General features: G+C 44.2%; 1 protein-coding gene across 2 annotated transcripts in view; it reads right to left on the reverse strand.

Annotated features, from left to right (window-relative positions):
• The window catches only part of LOC136829514 (uncharacterized), a 602,709-nt gene that overhangs the window by 2,037 nt on the left and 594,478 nt on the right, over window positions 1-6,194 (reverse strand). The window lies entirely within an intron of this gene.

The following is a 6,194-nucleotide window of genomic DNA, read 5'->3' on the forward strand; positions in this document are numbered from 1 at the left end:
GAAGCTGCACCTGATTGCTGCTGTCTTTTTCCCAGATACGAACGCAAGGGCTCCATGAGTTTCTTCGTCTGGGATGAAAGATCGAACACAGAATTCCTCATGGAAACTGGGGCATACAAATTTGTGCCAGCCAGGCGACGCGAATGACTTAACCACCAACCTCCACATATTCACCGCCAGGGGAGCGCCACTTAAGATGTAGGGGAAGCGAAATATGACTGTCTCATTCAACAGGAAGGACTACAGTTGGACCTTCATCATGGCAGACATGACGGTAGCACTTTTAGGAGCAGACTTTCTAAAAGCACACGATCTACTAGTGGACACACCATCAAAACAACTGATCTCTAAAACAGCTCCAGAATCATCTCCTCAACAGCTGTGCAAACCACCGACCACCACATTGTCACCGCAACAGCAGAGACAACAATCGGGCCCCATCACAGCAGCTACCCCACCGCCAGAGATGCGCCGCTTCTACAAGACTACCAAGAGATCTTCAGAGACTACATAACATCCAGCACCATATAGAAATGGAAGGCCACCCATGCTTCAGATGGTTAGCCCCAGAGAAACTTGTCTACGCCAAACAAGTGTTCAGGGAAATGGAGAATTCAGGAATATGCCAAAAAGCCCCCAGCCCATGGGCATCCCCCCCTCCACTTGGTACCAAAACCCGATGGAACGTGGCGCCCATGTGGAGACTCCTGGATGCTAAATGTCACAACAAAGCCAAATATATACCAGTAACCAAACATAGCAGATGTAACCAAGCAAATGAACCAAGCAAAGGTCGTCACCAAAATAGATTTATTAAAGGGATACTTCCAAGTTCCAGTAGTGAAGGAAGATGCAGAAAAGACAGCGATCATCACCCCCTTCGGCACCTACACACTCAACTACAGCTGTTTCGGCCTTGGAATGCAGGGGCGACATCCTCAAGCAACATCATAAAGATGTCTGAAGGGTGCTGCAGATACTTAAAGAAAATGGACTTGTAGTAAGGGAAGACAAGCGCGATTGGACAAAGAAAACGATGGAATTCCTGGGACATCAAATAAGCCCAGACAATAATAAACCCCTCCCAGAGAAAGTAAAAGCAATTATTGACTTCCCAAAACAACAACAATTAAAGCAGTACACAAATTTTCAGGGCTAATCTATTATCACCCATTTATCTCAGATATTGCTGAAATCATAAGCCCAATCTACACATGCCCACAAGGAAAACCTAAAAAAATTAAATTGGTCAGAAGTTCAAGACAATGCATTTCTTTCAGCAAAACGAGCAATAACCTCTGCAGCCACTAATATTAATCTTTCCTCTACCCCATAGGTCCATAACTTTGACGACTGATGTAAGTATCACAGGAATGGGTGTGGTACTGGAGCAGGACACGTGATGGTTGTCGGCCATTGGCGTCCTTCAGCAAGAAGTTAACGTCAGCAGAAAAAAAGTACTCCACGTTCAAAAGGAAGCTCCCAGCAGTCCACAAAGCCATCCGTCACTTCCACCACATGCTCGAAGGAAGGCAGTTCATCATACAAATGGACCATCAACACTTGGTGCACACCTTCACAAAGACAGCAGGCACATGGTCAGCATGACAACAGCAGCACCTGTTGCCAATAGCTGAACACTCCTGCACCATCATGCATTGCATTTGAAGGGTTCAGCAAACACCGTGGTGGAAGCACTTTCGAAAAATTGTGTCAACACCATCCAGCTTGGGAGAGACTGTCCAAAAACAGCAGAGGTGCTAAAAGAAGATGTGGACCTACAGCCACTGCGGTGGGACAACTCTGTCCTTACGTGGAGCAATCTGTCAATCAACAGTGGAGAGAGAACCATCGCCTGTGAAATAAGTACTGGACACCTTCACACATATCTGTTAGAAGGCCTCAAAAAAAAAAAAAAGGCTTTCAATCTCGCCCACAACCTGTCCCACCCATCAGGTCGGACAACCGTCCAAATTTTACCAGAGCGGAACATCTGGTTGGGAATGAAAAACGACATGAAAAACGACGTGAAAAACTGGAAGAGAGAATGCCTCCCATGTCGGACGTCAAAAACAAGGCATATAGAGAGTGGAATAAGAGAGTTCCACACAACACACTGCTGACTTGCTCACATCCACGTCGACATAGTGGGATCTCTACTCCACTCCTAGGGGTACAGATACCTGTGCAACTTCACTGACAGAAATACCAGGTGGCCCAAAGCAATACCGATACAGTAACAGACGGTGGAGAGTTGTGTGAAAGCTCTCATTGGATGGGTCAGCAGACACCGAGTCCCACAGATCATCACGAGCAACAGGGAGGGCAAACTTCATGTCTGCCTTATGAAGCGCCCTTGCAGACAGTTTGGGGACAAAGATAATACACATGACGGCCTATAGCCCCGAAGCTAACGGCATCACTGAAAGGCTACACCAGACGTTGAAAGCATCACTCACCACTAGATGTCAAGGCAGGAGTTGGAGAAGGGTCTGAGAACATCGTCTTACGCAACATTCAATGCATCTCCAGCAGAGGCCCTGTACGGCCAATCATTAACATTGCCAGCAGACATCTTTCAACATCCAATGAGCCCAACATCCCCATCCGACACCCGCAGAGCATTAAAACAGTGGTTCTTAACCTTTTTATTACCATGCCCCCTATAAGAGTGGTCCTTCCCTCCACACCGCACTTTCATCTATGAGTAAAATTCCTTCCCAGATTTAAAGGAAAATGAAAAAAAAAGAAAGAGAAGGGGTGTTTTTATTCTTTTGGGAATGAATTAGTGAGATACTTGACACTGCTTCTTAGCAACTCTTAACAAGAGAATAACAAATATAATTAGAGAATTTTTCATTTTTCCCTGGGGCTCATGCCCCCTTGGAAATTGCTGACTCCCCCCTAGGGGGGTGTGTCCCCCAGGTTGAGAACCACTGCATTAGAACAAATAATGCCTGCCAAAGCAACTTACCACATTGCCAGAAAAGTGTACATCCCCAACAAACTGCAGAATGCAAAATATGCGTTTATACGGGTAGACTCACGCATAACTCCCCCCTCCCTAGCCTCCTCGGGACCATACCGTGTCATCCAGAGAAGACACAAAGCCTACCAAATGACAGTGGACGGCAGAACAACTTGGGTTTCCATTGACCTCCTAAAGCCAGCATACCTCCCAGACACTGACCTGCAACTGTAGGCCTCTCCAAGCAAGGGGAGGAGTCCTGTAGGGTCCCACACGGACCCACACACTGTCCATCTTACCTGGCCAGCTAACCTCCTCACAACAAGATCTCTGCGAGCCAAGCACATGCATCCAAGAAACACAGCAGATGTCACGAATCCTTTGAGCACATATTTGTGTTCATATTATTATGTCAAATGTATCATTCTTAGCACTAGCATTACATTGTCAGCATTCTAGCTATATGTATCATAACTTCATTCACATTTCATATATTAATTTATGTATGTCTTTCTGTCCTCCACCAAACACGGTTGTACTCTGACCTCTGTTTTGTTCGCCCCGGGTCAGGCACTACATTTCTGCTTGCAAGAGCTAAACTGTCTGTTTGTTGTTTGAATAAAGCAATAAGTTTGTAGATGCAGCCTCTTACTCATGCCTTCGCTAAAATCACACAACAAGGAACAGATCGAGTGGGGGGAAAGCATAGAATCCACAGCATCTCAAAATAATGGAACACAACTGCCCATTACTACTCAGGAATGAGACAGAGGGACAGAAAACTTTCACTTTCTGTCAACATGCAAACTACAATAATATAGGGAAAAAACCCCACCACATAAAAGAATAAGGACCACTCTATACCAAACTGATCCCAACCACTGGGCTGGTATGCCATCCATGTGGCTAACTGCCCACGCATTCATCTGCAAATGCCACCATGCAAAGTGAAAGCCCTTCCCAACCCAAAAAACCCAAAATCCTACCATCTTAAAGGTTCGGCTACAGAACCCTTACCATCTCAAAAGGTTCGTCTACAGAAGCCTTCATTGCCACAAGGGGTTGACAATGTACTGGTTGGTGGAAAGAGTGTAGGAATCCCACTCTACTTTCCACTGCTGACTCTGTTTTTTCCTAGAAAGAGGTGCTATGGAGTTTAATACCAATCTGAGGTTACTTCTCCCTTCCCTTGAGGAAGTTGAGAGAGAATGGAAGCATCTGACATCGACAGTGAGGTGGAAAGGGAGCTCCGAGATTCCTTCCTGCCTCCGTAAAGCACCTGACTTCCCCTTTATGTGAGAACCAACAGGCCATGATTGTGGTTTCTGTGTGGAAGGAGCCATGATTGATACCCCTGAGAATCCTGCACAGTTGTAATAAAGTTGTCCACTTGACTGCTGGCCAACAGAAACTCGTGATCCACAGATCGGAAAGTTAAGGGCAACCAAAACACCACAAGCAGAATGCAACTGCAGCAGGCAGAACAGCCAATTTGCCCAGACCAGTATCCCAAGTTATTTTCCTCATGAGGGGATGGAAAACTTTCCCAGCCCTTCTCCCTCCTAGGCGGGAGGGAATGAGAATAGGATGGATGGAGAAGGTCACTCTGTAACTTGGCATTTTATGTCTTTGACTGCCACGTTGAAACAATTTGTATTTTCTTCTAGCGACCTCAACCAACCCGCTTGGTCCCTGCGGCAGAAGGAAAAGTGCCTACTGTCGGTAGATGAGTGAAGAGGGCGGGGGGGCGGCGATTATTACTCTCCTCACCCCATTAACAACCAGTTAACCCCTTGTTAACCAGTTCAAAGACCATTCCAGCATGCGCTAACGGATACTCTTTTAAAAGGATTTAGTTTATAATACGTAGGAAAATGCTTTTAAAAATTTGTCATAATTATCGTCTTTCTTTAACAATCATGTGAAGAATCTAATATTACCAGTAACATCATCATCTTCAAAAACTTGAAGAAACAGCAAAAAAAAAAAAGTTGAAAAACAGAAACTCAAATGAGTCTCCGACAGCTTTCGATTCCACTTCAAAAAAAAAAAAAAAAAAAAAGGAAAAACACAAGAAAGGTTTTAAAAAACAGACACTTCAAAGAAAGAGAAAACGGTCCTATCGAACTGTGTTTTAACAGAGCGAATCATCAAGGAAGGCCAGTTATATCTCGAATTCATTTCATCTCCCCGTTCAACGGAAGGCCCAATAACAAGTCCCCAACGACTGAATCACACCTCTTTTCGCTCAATACTTGCAGCTCGATGGAGGTATCAGAATGCAATTATCACGTTCCTCCTCCTCCTCCTCCTCCTCCTCCATCGCAAAAGTTTCGCCGTTCGTAAAAATTAATCGCTTCCCTTAGGTCTGTGTAAACAACAGATGATCTCTCTTACTAAGGGGGTAATTTTTTCCCCAACTTTGCAGACCCGGCTGCAATTCGGTATTGGTTCTTTTAATGCTTCTTCGAGTTTTGGATGCCAGTGAGGTTTTTAGTTTTCTGTAAAAGAAAACTATTGTGCCGGCTTTGTCTGTCCGTCCGCACTTTTTTCTGTCCGCACTTTTTCTGTCCGCCCTCAGATCTTAAAAACTACTGAGGCTAGAGGGCTGCAGATTGGTATGTTGATCATCCACCCTTCAATGATCAAACATACCAAATTACAGCTCTCTAGCCTCCTCAGTAGTTTTTATTTTATTTTTTTACTTGTTTGTTATTTGAATCGAAAATTGTATTACAAGACGTACCTTCTTCTTCGTTTTAACGTGTTTTTTTTCCATTTTTTTAATATGGGGTAAGCACGATGCCTTCTTTTTGAAGGACTTTTGATTTGGTGTTGGGGTAGGCCGTAGCCTCGATCGGCTGCCCTGCCTGTACCATAGATTATTATTTTTGTAGTAATAATCCAGTTGTTCACTCTTTCCTAAAGTTTTACTCTCTCATTATTAGTTTTATAACTATTTATAAAAGTGACTTTCGAAATTCCTTGAATGGAAGATTCCATTTCAGTAGTAATTAAGAACACTCTCATATCACGTTCGTCCTCCTCCTCCTCCTCCTCCTCCTCCTCCTCCTCCTCCTCCTCCTTCTTACAAAGGATTTAATATTTTCCCAATTTCTAACACATGCTAATGAGTAATCACTTATAACTAATTATGTATTTTATGAAAAATTACCTACAGGTAAGAGTGGAATGAAATGGAATATAGAGTTTAGGCCGAAGGCCA

This window comes from Macrobrachium rosenbergii, chromosome 44 (assembly GCF_040412425.1).
Source record: "Macrobrachium rosenbergii isolate ZJJX-2024 chromosome 44, ASM4041242v1, whole genome shotgun sequence".
NCBI classification, from domain to species: domain Eukaryota; kingdom Metazoa; phylum Arthropoda; class Malacostraca; order Decapoda; family Palaemonidae; genus Macrobrachium; species Macrobrachium rosenbergii.